Source organism: Culex quinquefasciatus, chromosome 1 (assembly GCF_015732765.1).
Source record: "Culex quinquefasciatus strain JHB chromosome 1, VPISU_Cqui_1.0_pri_paternal, whole genome shotgun sequence".
In the NCBI taxonomy this organism is placed as follows: domain Eukaryota; kingdom Metazoa; phylum Arthropoda; class Insecta; order Diptera; family Culicidae; genus Culex; species Culex quinquefasciatus.
The window spans coordinates 850775-870400 of NC_051861.1; positions in this window are offsets into that span (position 1 = coordinate 850775).

Sequence of the window (19626 nt, forward strand, 5' to 3'; positions counted from 1 at the left end):
ACATATTTTATATTCCTTAAATTATGTATTCATAGCATTTATTGCATATTAAAATTGATAACAATTCTATTTTAATGTTTGCGTTCCTTTCAAATATTAATGTTCAATTCAAGATTCCAATTAGTGAATCGCACGTTTTTCAATTGAAAATTAATCAAAATTACGCCAAAAACCTCTGTGGATAAGATATTTGTTAATTTATTATATTCATGCATTGATATACAAAAATCCTTAAATTTCACGGGATTTCGCGGAAATTGTGGGATTTTACTAACCGTAGTCATCAGGGCCGAGATTGGGTCATTCAAATTTCAGCATTATTGTATGACCCAATCTAACCCCCCAGACCAACAAATGTCAACCCTGATGACGGTACTAGAGATCTAGATTATACAAACAAAATTGGCTCAATTTCTTAGATTTTCCAAAGAACGTAGTGAAAAATTGTGACAATTTGATTTTATTTCGACGTGAGTTCGAATCGAAAATTGTTGAAATTTTTTTTTTCTTTCAAATTAAACAAAAAGAGAATTTATTGGATCTCTGTTCTGCTAAAATTGAAAAAATACTCAAAATGAGTGAAAGGTACTATTTAGATGAAGATTAAAGGAAAAAAAACTCTTGTTAATTTTATTATTGATTCTCTTGGACATTTCTTCGTAAATATAAAATGAAATCATAGAAATCATACAACGTTTAATTCAATCAACTAATGCCTCCCAAGAAGCTCCCATTCAATTAGGATTCGTGCCCAATTAAGAAGCCATAAAGCTCGCTCACTTTTATCTCATGCACGCACGATTTTATGTGCACCAGGGTGGGTCCCAGGAATTTCTCTATAAATTATTCATATTTCACAACAATAAATCAAACCGGTCCATCGTCAACTCTCCAACGACGGCCTCTCTCGTTCTGCCGAGGTGCAAAATCTCCGAAAAAGTGTCACTTTTACTGTTGTAAACAAATCGTAAAAATATTTATTGCATCGCTTAATCATCGTTTAAATTCATCACCTTTCTCTGTCTCTCGTCAATGGTCTCTCCTTAAGGAGCGTGTGTGCGTGTGTTTTTCTGTTGTTGTCTCTGTTGCACGCAGCGCCACTTACCCCATTCGGTAAAACGACCATAAAATAGTCAAATAAAAGCATTGTTGCTTGATAATGGGCGACATGAAATGTGCGATTTGTACCGAATTAACATACGTGTGCATCTGAATGAGTACTCTTTTTTTTGCAAACTATTCGTGCACTGCAGTTCCGCCAAATTAGAAAATTTATGTGTTATTACTCTCTTACACTTTTACGACCGGGGGCTCTCTACGCGCGTACTATCGTCGTTAAAAAAATCGCAATACGCGCGTAGCCCCGTGGGAAGAAGCTTTACGCGCGCGCACGGGTCTTAATTAATTTATTATTGTAAAAGTTGTTAATCGTCGTTTCGTACTAACCGCGAGCAGCTCCTCCTCAACGGGTTGGTTGTTTTCAACTTTTAAGTTTTATTAATAATATAATTTTTATCGGCTTTTAATCGTCGTTTTCTGCGGGGATGAAGCTCATCACTTGGCGGCGGCCGACTTGGGTGGTCCAAATTTGCACACATTCCTCGTGCACGGAGATTGGACCGAAATGTCGCCCTGATTTACGACCTCGCCGGGTACCTTCATTAGACACTAGACTGCATTCGGACCTCGGCGGAAACCAATGCGACTCCAAATGCGATGCTGATGAGGTGAAACATCTGGGACGCCGAATCTTCGGCGGCGGCGGTCAGATGAGCTTTTTTATCACCATTGAGAAGCTGGCCCGTAAATTGAGGGGAATTTATTTGATTATTCAGACATTTTGACAGCGGACGATTGAACTGGAAGCCGAGGTGGAGTTTCCGCGCCATTTCTCGTGTCACAAATGGTGAATAAATTATCGAACAACGGTTGAACGGTATTTTTAACCCCCCGAAATAGAGGCTTGGAGTGGAATTTTGTAGTCGCACCTCCCCGCCCAGACAACTCGAAAACTCCAATCGGAGAGTTCTGGTGGCTAAGTGGCGGACGGTGGACCGGATTACCTTATCGCGGGCCAATAATCTGGTTCAATCCTGGCTGCCTGGCTACAATGTTGACCGAGGGGAGGCGGCCCACATTAGCATTCACTTTTCAGACTAATCAATTATTACCAACTGGTTTTTGTTTTCTGGTCTTTTTTCTTTTTTCTTACCGATGTCGAGCGCTTTTCGGATTAAGCGCGATAAATTATCATATTTAATGCGGTTGCGTGCAAAGTATCAATTAAGAACTGCTCCACACACTTGCCCTGCGGGGGGAGCCCGATTGGTAGGCTAATTATGTTCAATTGCCAGGTTGTTAAGGCTTACATTGTGGTTTTAATTATTAGGGTATTTACCTCTCAAAAGAAGTGTTACTAGTTTTGAAAGAAGATTTCTTCTCGAGAATATATTTTTAAGATTTTTTTCAGGATGTTAATACCTCCTCAACCGCGATACGTATTTTTAGAGATCCCAGAGATAATGATTCCTTCGAGTCAAGCCTGCGCAGCAATTTTTACTATTTTTGTAGGTCCGTGTAATTCTAAAGTACCAAGCGTCTCCATTCTTTACAAAGATCAAACGATTTTCCTATTAGACTATTCAAGGTTCCAGCCAAGTTCAAACAAATCCAGCACGTGTGTTCAACATTCAAATTGCCTCATCATCCGCCACCAACTCATTCCACTTATCTCGGACCTTCAATCGGCGGCCATACGGAAACTTCCATCATCATCGTCAGATTCGAGTTTCCTAATTAGGCAGTGATTTTTTTTTCTGCTACTCCTCCCCACTTCCTTAAAATGGTCAACCTCCCGCGTGCGTCAACGGCTCAACTCCATCGCAGAGCTTCCCACTCAACACTGCGACTGGACACACATCGAGCAAATCTCCCGAGAGATTCTGTCCGTTAATTGAATTCAACCCACCACCACGGCCACGACCGGTCAACCACAAAGTAAGCCGGCTTAAAAGCATTAAGAGGTAGTGGTGTCTCGGCAAAAAATAAGTCGAAGAAAACATCTCAAAGTAATTTACAAACCTCCCCGGTTTCGCCGATTCCCTTGCGAGATTTCGTGAGCTCGATCCAATTTCAAACTCACTCTCGACCGAACTAAATCGTAAATTTAGACCACTAATTGCCTACTTTTCATCTTTCTGGCTCAAAACTCACGGCGGCACGGTCGTCACTCGAGTGCGAATTTTCAAGTGAAATCCAATATGAATGAAGCCAAACATGGCCGCCGATTTAAAGCGCAAAAAAAAGATTTTTGAGGTTGAACTTTTCGACCGTGTATAATTTAGCCAACCGGGGGCTCATTTATGATTTCTGAACAATCTCGCGCTGCTCGCGCTAAAAGTGGTCTGATTTAATTGGGAGACCAAATTTAAATTTTCAAGATTGGGAACGGTGGTTTGCTCGCGTTATCAACGCACCCAAGAAGACGTTAACCAGAATCAACAAAGGAGCAGTTTTGTGGTTTACAGTCGGAACGTCCCGCTGTCCTAATTGGATTATCTTACCGTCGTATATTGTGTGTGTGCATAATGAAAGGACCGGCCGAAAACAACACACCAGTGTTTCCTTCATTAATTAAACGGTCATCCAAGTCAGAGCCCGGTCATAAACCGCCACGATGAGACGTAATAGTGCGCTAAAAATGATTTGCTTACGGTAGATTAGCATCTGAATTTGCTTTTAACGAATGACAAAACGCGCCAAGCGCCATCTTGAATCTCGCGAAACCCCTGTGGCGCTGCTCATTTGAATTTCTCTAGGGAAATTTGGCCACTTTGTCATATTTTTACGACGCTTTTTTGTTGTTGCTAGTTGAATTTTAAAATTTTCTCTCACGACATCACAGCTTAGCAAGAAAAAAACTAATCGATTCTCTTTCCCTCGGACAGGTGCGAGCTGATCTCGAAAAGTTCACACAAGTTTATAAGCTCTGTTTAGGGGTTTATAACCGCAATCAATCAAATATTGTGCGTGCGTATAAAAAATACACAAACCACAACCCCGAAACCGTCAACCAGTGAGAAATAAAGACACGGGCAAAAACATTTATGGCACACACCACACGTCGTTTAGTGTAGTAACTTCGTTTTTATTACAAATTAACTCATCACCAATAAATTTTTATGGCTCTCAAAACACAATTTAAATAAATTTAATGACTTTCCCCCCGACGAGTCGGCCAAGCCCGGCCAGGATGACAGGTTGACAAGAATCCGAGATGAACCTTGCGATAAGTCACCGCCGCCGCGGTTTAAGCTTTATCAGCGCGAACAAAAATTCAAATTGGAATTTTTCAAACTGAACCAGAATAGTTAGAAAAAATGTTCTTCGAAATCGACTCAAAAGAGTTTGAGCAGAATAATTTCACAGTACAAAAACTCTCCCGCGAGAGAGCGAAAGAGAGAGAGAGTGTGCCGCACCACCACCCATAAAGCTAACGACAGTTGAGGGTGTATCGGGTGTCGAAAAACAAACACAGTCTCACTTCCACACCACCCCATGCGGTGCCGCAACCGTCAACAGATCGAGCTAGTTGTCACCGGGTGGTGTCGCAACCCACCGACAGGGTGCACTGTAAACCACCGAAAAATATCGACGAGGGGCGAATTTGGAACCGCTGTAAACATCAAAGGGGAAGCCGCTGGAAACACAGCACAATCTTGGCTGATTATTCGGAAATTTCAATTTCGACTTGTCGCTGGTCACTTTTTGACGTTTCGAGAATAACGCGATTTATTATTTGGCCTTGAATAAACAAAAACTATTTGGGTTTTGACGAGCAGACTGATCGAAAAAAATGCAAAAAGGATTTTTTTTTTCTACTTCACCGAACTTTTTTATGCGGCTATAAACCCGAATAGAAGAAATCTGGGAGTTTTTTTTTAAAAGGTCCAATAAACCAAATTTTAAGTTTTTGCTTTTTAGGTGTTTTTTGATACCCCTGACGCAAATAGAAAAAAAAAAAACATTTTTTTCATATTTTCGATCATGACCATGATCTCGAGTCTGCTCGCAAAAAAACAAAACATTCCGAGCAAAACAATTTAAAAAGTTGGAAATGCAACGTCACCGGCCCATACAACTCTTGGAAAAAAAAGTTGGAAATGCTTTTTTTACTATAACTTAGGGTAGACGCATCTGTTTTGGATCTACCTTGTTTTAGGTGATTCTTGACATCCTTCCGGGTCGAAAGCAACAAGAATAATACTAATCGGTTAAGTTTTCGCCGAGATAAAGCCGGATCAAGTTGCATTTCCTACTTTTTTTACCCCCTTGGTGCTTCGCGTAAGTTTTGACCCCGTTGGTGCTACAAGTTTTAATTGGGTCAAAATTGAAGTGTAAACAAATCGTCAACAGTGTACGAATTCTGTCACATGACGTCACGGCATGAAAAGTAATTTCTAGAGCAACACGAGAAAAGGGCGGTAAGCATTTTGACAAAAATTTAAATGTAAAATAAAAGCTGACTTTCTTAGCTACATTTAAACACTGCGGGTTCTGTTAAATAGTTACCTGTTGGCTCAGAATTTGCAAAATTGTTCTTCCTGTCAAAAATGCTTATGCGCCCTTTTCAAATGTTGCTCCAGATTATGTCTAAATAAGGTTGAGTCTCAACCCACTGATAAATGTTTCACTCCGATCAAAAGATAATGCATACAAAATCGCTTAAAAATTCGACAATCTAAATACATTTACCACATTGCAAAAAAAATGTGTAAATTTGCTAGGTGTAAAATTGGGAGGTTTAATATTCCAGTCCAGACTCGATTATCCGAAAGCGATCGAAAAATTTCACATCAGATAATCGAATCACGAAAAATAATAATGTTTTGTTGAATTTTTAAATCCAATATAGAATCCTAAATGGCAGCCAAAAATTGTTGAAAAAATATATTTGTAATTTAAAAGGCAATCAACTATTCAAATTTGACTTAAATGGTGCGCAGAACTCGAATTTAATGTTAAAGAAAGAAAAAAAAATAAAAAAATCTCTTATGATGTAATATCACCTCAATTTAGACTGAAAAGTGGAATTAAAACTAAAGTATTAAAATCACAGATTTTTAAAGGTAAAATTACACATATTTTCTGACATAAAGGATGTACTCATTCCCAGATGTTAATAATATTACCATGTTTTTTTATTGTGCACGTGCAAATTGTCAAATTTGATCGGAATCACGTATACCCTTATTCTGCCAGATATTTGTTCCGAATACATCCGGGGGTCATTCACAAATACCGCTATCAAGAATTTCACATGAAAATAAAGTAACAAATAATAAGTGAATTCAACTTTTTCTGACACGAAAGATAAACTTTTTTAAGATGATTTTTACCAAGAATTTGTTTAAAAGAGGTTACCTGCGTACAAGAGACACATGATTGCTAATGTGTGACAGCAAGGCGTGCAAATTACCGTCAATCAGAACGAGCATATTGCATTCGCCCGGGAGACAATTCCGTGGAATGCACTTTGCCGGGGGCCAATGGCATGGCAACGGCCAGTGAAGACTTCAATTTCGTTTTATGGGTACGATAACCTTACTTTGAGCGCGCGCGCGCTCACTCGGACTGGAGCGCGTTCCAATGGCATGGGTCAGCAACTTGATCTGGGTTTGTTGGTTGATTGGAAGTGAGGACACGGAGGGAAAAGATAAAATTAAGCTGCACAAATGGTTCCAATCAACACGGTGGGGAACGCAAAGTGGGATTGGAAAAATGAGATTGCGAGGAATTGATATTGAAATTGAAAATTTATTTTGAGAGTAAACCGGAATGACGGGTGAGCAAATTAAAGATCAGGCAACCGATTTGTACTTGAGATTACATTAAAGAACCATAATAATTTTACGGTAATTACTGTCTGAAGATGATGAGATTACACTTTGTTTTTCGGTTAAGAAAGCTAAATAAATTTTTGAATATTTTTTACGTTGCTCAAATGATTTTCAATATAGTCAACTCTCGATGATCAGCAGGTTTCAGGTTTCATTATATTGTTAGTTTCTTTTTTTGCCTCTTTTCCTTATTTAGTAATCGGGTTTTTTGGATTTCTTAATAAGGAAAGGAGCCTAAATTCCTAGATTTAGCAATTTGGTACTTTTAATTTTTTCAGTGTACGAATTTGAACTTTATAAGTTGTAATTTGCCCGAATAAGTTTGAACATTTCGAAATATATGAATAATGAAATAAATGATTTTCAACAACTTTTTGTCATTGTCACATTATTTTTTAAAATTCAATTTCGTTTGAATATTATACTCGTACGATTCTTGCAAGCCAAATTTCAAACCTCAAACTCAACCGAAATTATCACCAACAAAAGTATCAGCTGCCGGCGTCAGGTCAACCCAATTAATTCAAAATTCATTACAATCAACCGAACGAATTATGCCAATGAGTTCCGAGAAAAACACTTAAACCCCAAACCAACTAACAAGCTTCAATCGCCACCGAGCAAGGCCACATATTTACTTACACACGCCAGCCAGCCAGCACTCAGCAGCCATCTCGCGCGCGACGACCTGTCACTAGCGTGGATCATTAGCGTGAAGCGTGCGCGCATGTGTCTGTGAGCAAACATGGCAGGCCACTTTCGTGTGTGTAGCATGCCATGCTACCAAAAGTAAACAAAACGCACTCGCACCACGCCACGTTGCCACGTTTTTCTCTCCCTTCGACTTGCCGCCGTCCTTTTTTGGCCACGCCTTTTTCGTTATGGCTCTTCTGCTTGCCTGCTTGAAGTTGCACAAAAACACAAACACATAAAAACCGTAACGACGGGTGATGACGAAGACGGCGCGGGTACTGGGAAGCAAATGGAAGCCAGGAAGAGAATAGATACATAGACGATATGGAACGGTTGCTGGTGAGCAGTTTGGTCGAGAAATAGTTGAGGGAAGAAAATTAGAAGTGCCGACGCGGTTTTGTCGTTTGAATTTGGTTTAAGTTTAAACAGAATTGGGTACTAAAGCCCTATGTCAATTTTTATGTAGAACGGTAAAAAACACGATAAAAAACCATTTCTGATCACTTTTTTTCATTTTAATGCAATTTTTTTTTTTGACAAGACAACATTTTTTCCGATGGATCAACTATGGTCCCCTTGGAACGAGCTGTCAAGTAGGAGCTTTTCTGTCAAGAAGGACCGCGAGGTTAATTTTTCAAAATTGATTTAAAAATCCATTTTAAACTCTTTGTGGTCGTACAAAGGGTCATTGTACTCAGAAAAATAAGCTTTATCGCTGTAAACAATAATATCAGCAATCTAAGCTTCATTTTAGGACCCAATTTAACAATGTTATGTTTGCAAAAAAAATCAGAAACTTTTATTAATAGAGCTTTATGACGTTTCGCGTACATACACTAGCGCACCATTTGATTTTGCTGTCCGGACAAAATTTAACCTCAATCTTTTTCGTGTACGTACACGCAATACATGCGCACGTAGATTACTCTATTAAATTTCAAGTATTTGTCCCCCGTCACAATTTCCGTGAAATCAGGCAATTTAGGAGTTCGGTACTTTTTTAGGCTGGTACAAATAATTTTAAAAGTTTTTGTCAAATCTTTCACCATTTCCAGATATTATATTACCATCATTTTTATTACTGTGTACTATTGATAACACAAGTTTTTTTTTCAATTATTTTGGTTGGGACAGTTAATATAAATTTTTAACAAGTGTTATTTTTAAAAAGAAAATGAGAAGAGACAGCCAATTTAAATTTCCGTAGTATTTTTTCAATAGCAAATCTTGGATATTCCATTCACACATAAAGGGTTACAAACAAGTAAAAAATCAAAAAAATCATAAAATACGCATACAGAAAATTCATTACACCAAAAAAAAGGCGATTATCAAAAACGAAAAAAAACGAAACTATTGGCACTACGCCCCCCGGGGCATGGCCTTCCTCTAACGTGGGATTTCTGCTCCAGCGCCTCTGACGAGACAGGAGAAACCGGGACCGACGTTTTACTTCACCATCCGATAGAAGCTCAGTGGATAAGGCGGGAATCGAACCCGCGTCTCATAGCATCATCGGGATCGGCAGCCGAAGCCGCTACCCCTGCGCCACGAGACCCACAAGGCGATTATCAATCACTCCTAAAATTTTCATGAAGATATTGCATGCTTAAACTGAGTTACAGATGATTTAAGCTCAAAATTTGGCATGTGCAAAGTGAACTGTCAAACTTTCTGTTCGTTTTTCTCTAAACACCGAGTTGATTTACGGATGCCACTGTATCTCGAAATGGAATGAACCAAATTGACTGCATTAATGAAGACCGATTTTCAAATTTTGCTTTTTTAAAAAAAACTTTTTTTAAATCGGCCTTCGTCATGCACACGGGAAATATTTTGAGAGTCTTCACCTCAAATTTCAGCCAATTTGGTTCATTCCATCTTGAGATAGCATGGCACCCGTTTTTTTAAACTGCTAACTTCAAATAGCTATATCTCGGCAATGATACATTCAAATGTCTTCAAATTTGTTTTGTTAATTGAAAAAAAAATTATTTTAATGCAGGGCACAACAGATTTAAAAAAAATGTTAAAGTGTGTGCTCATACAAACCGTTGACTTTTCTGCCGATTTACATGTATGCAACCCCTTAACGTGAACTGTCTCTAGAACAAAAGGGATAGACTGTTTCTTTGCATCCAAACTTAATCCCTTTTTAATGATACTAAGGTTTTGAAGTGTTGGCAAAATTTTGAAGGCTTGCCTTGGAATTAAAAAGTTAGTTTTAGGCCCCCACGACCTTGACTAGAGCAGGGACAAAATCATTCAGTAAAATTTTAAAAAAAATCACATGTTCATTAAAAGTTTGTAAATTGAATCAAAGTTCAATTAAATATAAATCATGGATTGGCCGAGAGTATTTAAATTTATTCGACTAAAATGGCACAGATTAAGCATATCCAAAATTGTCTTTCATCGTCAGCACAGTGATTTTGATTTTTTTATTCATGGTGACCTTCTCAAAATTTAAGTTTGAAATATTTTAAGCTAATGAGTAGAAACAAATCTAGTGAACGTCAAACCGGTCAAACCACACATATTTTTTATTTATTTTTCTAATCTTCTAACAATGAATTCAAATATGAAAACATTCACATTGTGTTTCCACGAGACAATACCCACAGATAAAATCTACCAAATTTTCCCAAAACCACCATAAAAAGCCTCGAATTCACCTTCCAAATTAGGCAGCCACGCGTTATCTTTAAAACAAAACAAGCCGAAAATTAAGCCTGCTCATCAACCGAAAAAATGGCCGGTGCTACCGGTGTGACAATCTGGGGCCCACAGCCACTGCCACGCCACGGTGGCCGCCATGTTATCTTTCGCGCAGCCAGTCGTAAAACTGCGACCTGAAAGGATTTCCCCATTTATATTTAAATTAATCCGTCATCGTCGTGTGCGAAAGGCCGTGTGGGGTAAATTGGGACGCCATGTGGCACACACGAGACGAGTTTTATATGCAAATGAGGGCGCTTTTCCATGAAGTCGTCATGTAGCCGTGTGGCACATGTGTAGCGAATTTACGGAGAACTTTGATAGCAATCAACCCCTGAGCTACTGAACACACGCTTAACATGGGTAGAATAGGCAAAAAGGGCTGTGTCAGGGGACGACCCTCACGTGATCCCCCTGTGATTCGGATGAAATCTACATGACCCGAAACGAGATCTGGGTTTGTTGAATTCCCCGGCAAGAAAAAAAATACCTACAGCAGTTGCTGTAAATATTGTAGTTTGGAAGGCAAAAAAACGATGTACAATTTAAATGCATTCGTTCCTGACTCGGCAGTTGGTCCGAGTTCCAATTTACCCCGGTATATTTAAATGAACCTAAAGTTATACAAAAAGGGGCAAAAAATCAAGTCAAGATAACAGTAACGAAAGCAACAAAAAAACGGGAGCAAAAAAAAGGGTCAAAATGTTTTGAGTTTCTCTTTGCTTCCAATTTGGCGTGAATATAAAAACATAAACAGGACGAATGCAAAATAGAGCGTCGACCGACAAACGGTTTTTTCCCGTCCTCATCCTGAACCCAAAACTCATAAACTCCTACTGCGAGATTGTACCATTCGCTGGGCGACGACGAGCAAACCAGAAAAAAAGGGTTTCAGAAAATTCCGGTGAAACGACAGCGGCGGTGGCGGTGAAGTGAAGTTTGCATTCTTAACCCAAAGTGAGAGCAAAAAGATAAAAGCCAGCAGCAAGAACGGGACTGTGAAGGAAAATATTTTTATACTTTTATGCTACTTCTGGGCTCGTAAATCTTTTCTGCTGACGTAACACAATACCAGGATGCCAGCGAGCCTGGGTCTGAGACGTAATTGTAACCCCTTTTTTGCTGAGCTGCTCCGAATTGGTTCCATTTCCAGCTGTGCCGATATGGTGAGTTCCCCCTGCCAGGAATGCAGGGCACACACTGCAGTGGGTCTGGAGAATCTCGGCCTGAGGTATTCTGCTGCGCACGGCATGATTTTCTGACAGGACTGAAAATTTGGTTTAAAACCAAAATTCCCTTTTTATTTAAGTAATAAGTTTTTGAATTTTTCAAATGGATAATTTTAAACTTCATGAAAAATACTTCTTCAGAGTTATTTAGCAATGAAGTTTCATTGATTCAATATAAATAAAATAGGAATTTTTAATAGTAAAAAACTGGTTACAAATTTATCCATAATTTAAAAAAAAAAATTAATCCATAAAATAAAAAAAAACATTATGGCTAGTTCTACAGTTATGACTGCAGCTGGATTATTTCACCACTACAGATTCTTAAAAAAAATTCAGTCAATAAGACATCCAGATCATCAAAAAATTTTATAAGGAGAAAACATTTTCTTAAAGATTTAATGTTTACAGTACAATTGTAAATAATATGCATTACTTTAAGACAAAAAAGTTTTTTATATAACTTTTTATCACATAAGTCTATTTTGATTTTTTTTTACCAACTTCATTTTTTTTTAAATTTGTTGATGTGTAATCCAAAAATGGTACCTTTGGAGCTATCTTGGAAATCGGAATGTTTTGAGGCCAATGCAATGTATAAATAATTCTGGAGTTTTTTTTTAAAAAAAGGTCCAAAAAAACCAATTTGCAGTTTTTGCTTTTTGGATGTTTTTTAATACCTGAAGTTTCTTGAAAATGTTTTTATATCGCATCCTAATTTTTCAAGCCGACTTTAAAAGGGGGTTGACAAAAAAATAAAAAAAATATTTGCATCGGCCTAAAGGCTTTTAAAAGCTTTTTACAAATTTTAAATTTTTAACGCAAGATCTCTGTATGATTTTTAAAATAAATTTATTAATATTTTGAAAATTTCTTACAGTACCATAAGAATTTTACAAATAATTTTAAAAGTTTTTGTCACCCTCGTTTCAAAATCGGCACAAAAAAAGGGGGCAAAAAAATGCAATCCTCTGCTTTTAAATCAGTATAGCAAGGTCAAGTTTATTCAAAAATCATTTTAATTTAAGTGAAATTGCATTTCGCTGAATTACAAATTTGTAAAGAGATTGTAAAACCAAAAATTCATAAAAAAGTATAAAAAAAAACGTTACTTAATGTATCCTGAATGGTTAACAATCAATACCAGAAGTATTTTAGGTAAATAATTCACAGCAAATTTAAGATTGCCATTTCAGAAAAAAATTAACTGAATGCGATTCAGTAATCATCACTTTTGCTGAAATTCGGTAATGTACAAAAACATTGCTAAAAAATCAGTAATTGCATATCTGTCAAACTGAAATGTCACTTATGACTTATTATTTGGATGCTGCCGAGAGAAAATCCTCTTTCAAACATACTAAATTTTGTATTGTGATCTTTAGAAACCAAGGTAAGAAAAATGTTGATAACAAATGCGTCGATGCTAACCACCTGTTTTTTAGGTTTGGACAATTGATGAAATAAATGTATAAATAACAGTACTGGAAACATTTCCAATGACAAGCAAAATCAAATTTTGATAACTGAAATACCGGCAACGATTGCTGAATCTTCAGCAAATAATCTGTCAAACTGCCACAAGAAAATTACTGAATGTTCAGCAAAATAATTTTAAGTTTCTTTCGCTGAAATTACAGTTGTTTTGACAATTATTTACTGAAATTTCAGTAAATCATATGTCAAAGTGACAAATATCAATTAACTGAGAATTCAGTAAAATCTAAATTACTGAATCGTTTACTGAAATTCCAGTAGATAAAAATTCAGCAAAATTTCACTTAATTTCAGCAAAAAAAAAGGTGTGTATTTTCTACTTATTTTGAGCATTTTGGTTGTTGTTATTCTTTCTCTAAGACTTTTTTCTTTTGTAAGCTTATAACATAATTTTTGAAAGAACGTTTGTAAATAACGCTAATTTTAAATTAAACTGCATTCTTAAGATTTATCACAAAATAATGACTACAAATGGTGAAGTAAATTAATGCAAGGCAAAATGCTGATATTTTTACAGCTTATTTCTGCGCTTTATTCAAAGGTCTTCTACATAAGCATTTTATTGAAAAAAGCATATTTTTGTTCGTGAATTAGCAAAAGAAACCCGTAACAAGTAGTGCGTCCATCCCGGAAATTCCCGCGTCAAAAATCCCGGGATTTTTCCAAAACCGAGAGTTCCCGAATCCTGGATTTTTTTTTTAATTTGCCCCGGGAATTCCCGAAATTGGAAAAAATCAAATTTTGGCACGGAATTATATTTTTTTTTTTTTTGAAAAATACATTAATATTTGAATACATGATAATCGATAAGGATTTAAAAGCATTAAAATTTGTACTCGGCATATATCAGCAATAATTTGGGTTATTAGTAAAAATTGTTAAATTTGAGTTTACAGACTCACAACATTCCTAGTGCTTTAAATATTTTATATTTATCTCTCTATATTTTTAAAAGACTGGTTATTACATTTATGAATATTAATAATTTAAAAAATTGGAAAAAATATATTAAACTATTCAGACTTTAGTCCCGGTTTTCCCCAGTTGGCCAAAGCAGAAAAGAAAACAAAAAATATATATTTTTAATTTGTTTTAAGGGGTTAAATAAATGTAGAAAATGCAAAACAAAACTTATTACCGTAAACTGGGGTCAATCGGGACACATGGGGCGAATTGGGACAGCAGTTTTAACCATGTTGGAGTACAATATTTTGATTTTTCTGGCTGGTTTCGGTTAGAACAGACTTAGGCCAACAAAATGTGTACAACCTTTTCCAAATTTAAAAGCTTTAAGTGCTTTAGAAACTGCTGTCCCTATTCAGACTGTAGTCCCGATTCACCCCAAGTTACGGTACAGAAAATTTATTAAATCCACTTGAAAGATGATCACTCCTGAAAGTTTCATGAAGATATTTTATTATTAAACTGAGTAAGAGACGATTTAAGCACAAAATTTTGCCATGCGCAAAGCAAACTGTCAAACTTCGTGAACATTTTTTTTTTTAAGATAAGATGGACCAAATAGGCTTGAATCGAGGAGAAGACTCACAAGATCTCCCGTGTGCATGCCGATGCCCGATTTTTGAATTTTGCTTATTTAAAAAATGCAAGAATCAAAAGCTCTCTAGATTTTATATGAAATACTTAAAAATGTTTTTATCTTATTTAAAAATAAACTTTTTTGAATATCGGCCTTCGTCAGGCACACGGAACCAGTTTAACGAGTGTTCACCAAAATTATGAACCGATTTGGTCAAAGCTGTGTTGAGATATCGTGGCACCCATTTTTTCAAACTGCCAACTTCAAATTGTTATATCTCGGCAATGGTACAACCAAATGTTTTCAAATTTGTTTGGTTCATAGATGAAAATATATATTTTAATGCCTTGAAAATAGATTTAAAAAAGTCTAAATGTGTTCTCATACAAACCTCTGACATTTATGCCAATTTACATTTATGTAATCCCTTAAGCTATTTAAAAGCTGTCGTCTATGATTAGATTGAAGTGTAGATTATCATCAATAAATATAATTGAGCTGATTCTATTATTTTAAGCTTGAAAATATAACAAATATAATGAAAATATAGATTTTATGACTGTTTAAAAAAAAATCCCGGGATCCCGGGATTTCAAAAGTATTTTTCCCGTTTCCCGGGAAATTCAAAACCCGGAAAAATTGGACGCCCTAGTAACATGTTCTTATAAATATCAAGATAAACAGAAAAGTTTACTTATGATTGGTATAAATTATAGTTAATATTACAGCAGTGTTTGAAGCTTTTCAATGTTCCTAATTAGATGGTATGTTCAAGTATACAAGTTCCAATACCTTTCAAATATTTTTGAACAACAAACAAATGCTCACCTTCGCAATTGAATGCTTATTTCGTACAAATAAACACACCCAAAGAGGTGTGAACAAACACAAAAGTCACCACAGTTCAAAATATTTACCTCGACCGCCGATCCCAAGCCGATGACATCGATACCAACTCGATCATCTCGTTTCGAAACCCCCATTCGAAAGAAAACCGGTTTCCCAACCGCCGCCACCACCAGCAGCACGGCGGATATCACGCTGCCATGTTGGTATTTCTTGCCCGGACATTCGAAAGTTTAACCGCAAAACCGGTTTGGTTGACCATTTCCGATGACCTCAAACGGCGGGGTTGCGAAAAAAAACATTGCGACCTTTAAATTCCTTGGTTGACTTACCTTTTTATTGTTGGATGTGTTGCTCAGGGTGGTTAAGTGGCCATTTTTTCTAAACCTAGCCATGCCGATAGATCCCATTGGTGAATTTTGCCAATTTGCTTTGGTGTGCCATTTCTTGGTTTGCAAAAGTTGACCTCATCCGTTTTGGCAAAGTCCTTCGTGTGGGTCGCATTCTGCACGCCTTCTTTCCTTTTTTTTTGAAAAGCCGTTTGTTCACTTGTTCCGCTTGCAGGCTGGCAAAACAAAACACGCAATGCCAAAAATGGCAGCCATAAAATCGTGTGCACTTGATGCAGATGTGCAGACACACACTCACACAAACTCTCACTTGAACGTATACACACAAACACGCGAGTGGGGCAGAGCAGCAGCTCCAACAATGTAGTACAAATTATGCACGCCACATTCCACACCTCGACCTCCCCCCTGGCCGTCACCAACTCTCCGGCCGTAGAATGCACACTCGACACGCTGGAGGTCGTCGGATCAACAATTTTGCACAATTTCCACTAACCGACGAAGAAGACAACGACGACGACGACGAGTTGCGACGAGTCGCGCGATCCCGGCGACACCCGGCACTTTCACGTTTCACGCCGCGAATGTCAAGTACTCTGGCGAACAACAATGTTGTGTGTGAGGCTTGGAAGTCTCGCCGACGACGACGACGACGACGACGACTCCGAATTTGCTTATTCTTCTTGACGAGACTACGCGAGTTCAACTCTGCTTCTCAGCTAAGGCGTCGTTGATGATCGCACGGCCATGACAGGCCCGTTGAGGAGGTAGAAGTGCTGTTCAAAGAGGAGTCAGAAAAACCTCGTCTGTGTCTTTTCTTTCTTTGCACTCTTCGGCTTCTGGGCCCGGTGGTTTGTTGTTTTCCACACACATGAGGATCTCCTCTCCGTGCACAATACTCGATCACTTGCAGCAGCAGTTCACTCCGGGAAAGGTCGATCTTCGGTCGAACCTCGGTCGATCGCGCGCGCTCGTTTTTCGGGAAACTCAACTGTCTTCAACCACTTCCTCCCGGACGACGGATCCGACCACGGCGAGTGTTGTCAGCCAAAAAAAACCCACCAACCGGCGTTCCGCGGGAGTGTGTGACACAAGTGTGACTGACTGACACTGGTCGGACTGTGTCGACCCGCGAGTAGCTGCTGCTGCTGCGGCCGCGGCGCGGCCACCCGTTCTTGGAATCGAAAGTAGATTGAAAAAAGATGCTATCAGAATGAAAGACTTCTGATAGAAAACTGCCCAAAATTTGTACCACCACAATCTTTCCTACAAAACACAAAAAAGCTATAAAGTTTCCTCCTCGGCTCGGGCCCCGGGGCTGCTGCCGTTGCCGTTGCCATCGTCTGTATATAACATAAAAATCCGTATGTATTTTTCCGCTCTCTTCGCCTGACTTCGGTTGTGTTTGTGCGCCGCAGCAGCAGCAGCTCTTTTGCTGAAAAAGCTTAGAGGGTCGACACAACGACGACGACGGGGTGGTGGAGGACCTCGCCGTCGCTGGTTGCCACCCCGGGAAAAAAGAAATAAGGTAACATTTGCCTTTCGTCGACTTGGTTGTAATGAGCGGGCTGAAGCGGGAGGACGTTGTTACAACGAGGTTTGTACGTGTGGTGGTGTGTGTGTATGTGCCAACCGACTCGGTGTGCTATCTCTTCGGGCCGGCTGACACAAGGAAGTGCACACACGTGCACCGTCTCCGGCCGTCACGGAATCAGAGTGTCTGAAGGGCTTAAAATGAGCGGAAATAGATTTGTCAAATCTTGCAGACATTTCAATAAATTGAGTTCAAAATCAAAACAACTTCTTACCAAATTTCTGATTAAGAAAAAAACTTACTGAAACATTCAATAAAACGGTCTAAGGTTCGTCACTTTTGTGTACACCGTTCAAATCTTCGTAAAAAGTGGTAGATTTTGGTTATGTGTAGTAGCTAGATTAGGTAAATTAAAATTAAAATTTGGTAACAATTTTACAATTTTTTCACCACAGGCATTTTGCAAAACTTTATAAGGTCTTAAACAACCCTCAGAAGCTTGGGAGAGTCTCGATCTTAAAACAAGTTTAAGAAAGAGGACAGTTGACGATTGAAATAATTAAAAAGATTAAAATTAAACTTGTGCAGAAATGTGTTTTTTTAAATAAGCTTTACAAAATAAAATTTAACTATTGAAGCAAAGTTATGTATTGCTTGAAAAAAACGCAAACTACACTTACGGAATCGTAAATAAAACCACAAATTCCTGATATCGGTTCCATAAAAAAGTACTAAATCTGGTCTTGCCTTAAGTGTTTCATTAAGATTGATAAAAATGACCAAAGGTACAACGTTTTAAAATTTGGTTACTCCGTCCTCATTAGGAATATGTACAATTCAAAATATTATTTCGTTTAAAAATTTCGTTACATAGAAACCAAAGCATTTTTCATACTAATGGAGACGCCTGGTACAAAACAAAAATTAAGATGTTGAATAAAAAATACTTTTTTTAGTTTATAGAAATTAAAAGTAGAAAAATGCAGAACATTTAACAATACGATTTATAATAATGATTATTAACAAATTATCTCAATACGAGCCTAACATTTCAAAAGGGCACATAACTTTTGTAAACAATAGTGTATCCCTTTTCACTCAAATGACAGTTTACATAAGGTGTGAAAGGGACACACTCTTGTTTAAAAAAGTTATGTGCCCTAATGCAATGGCAAGCACGAATTGACTTGAAACACCATGCGTTCTTAATAGTACATATTTTTAATCAAGAAAGCGAAATTTGTATATAAAAATCTCCCATAGATCATCTCAATTTATAATATTTTGCTACCACCATACTCATGGCTCTGAGGTTTTTACGTCAAAGTATCGGTTTATTGTTTTCTTTTTAGGAAAAATGATATTATTCATTTAGTAAAATTTACATTTTCAGCTATTTCGGGATTATAATTGTTGGAGCAAAATTTAAACTAACCTGACTACATACGTGGATAAATTCATTTCAAACATCAGTTTTTTAAGAACCTTTTTGCAATTCTGTTTTTAAATTACTTGCTTTTCTTATCATTCTCGAACGACGAAAAGGCCTACTTTACTCTACTAAAAATAACAGAATCGAAAAGTAATACTTTTCGATACAAGGGCTGAACAGTTCTACACTGAAGGCACTGAAATGGGTGCTGAAAAGTTGAACTTTTCAGCACTTGTATCTAACTTATTACTTTTCAATATTATTTTGATTTAACGGTGAATTGCCTAAACACTTGGACATTTGACTTAAAATTCAATTCAAAGGGTGTTTCCAGAATGTCAACAAATGTTGTATGGATGTCGGTAAAAAAATCACCATCACCATTTTTTGTGAAAATATATATCAATTAAATTATTATCATCAAGACACAAGATGACAAGATGTTAACAGGTAAATACTCCCAAATCCAGTCCTGTTGTTTGGAAATCATTGGTTTTCAAAATAGTCTAAGAATTAAAGAGAAAAAAAGCACAAAAATTCAAAATATATTCAAAAGAGCCCAAATATGCTAAAAATTATTTTGAACGTAGGAAAATGCATTTTAAATTGTTTTCTACTGAATACTTCTTCTTCTAGTTTAATTGAAATGTTGATGCCTAAAAAAATTCTGCCCCTTGATTTTTCGAGCCGGTTCAAACAAAAACTATCACTTAATGCTTTGCTTTTTACATTATCAAAAAAAACTGTAAACTACTGCTTTGCTCGCTTCATACATTACTGTAAAAAAATCGTAAAATTTCAATGGATGCATGCAAATATATTTATTCTCCTGTAGTTGAATGTCTTATTTAGATCTGTAATCCCAATGAAAATTTCAAGTATTATAAT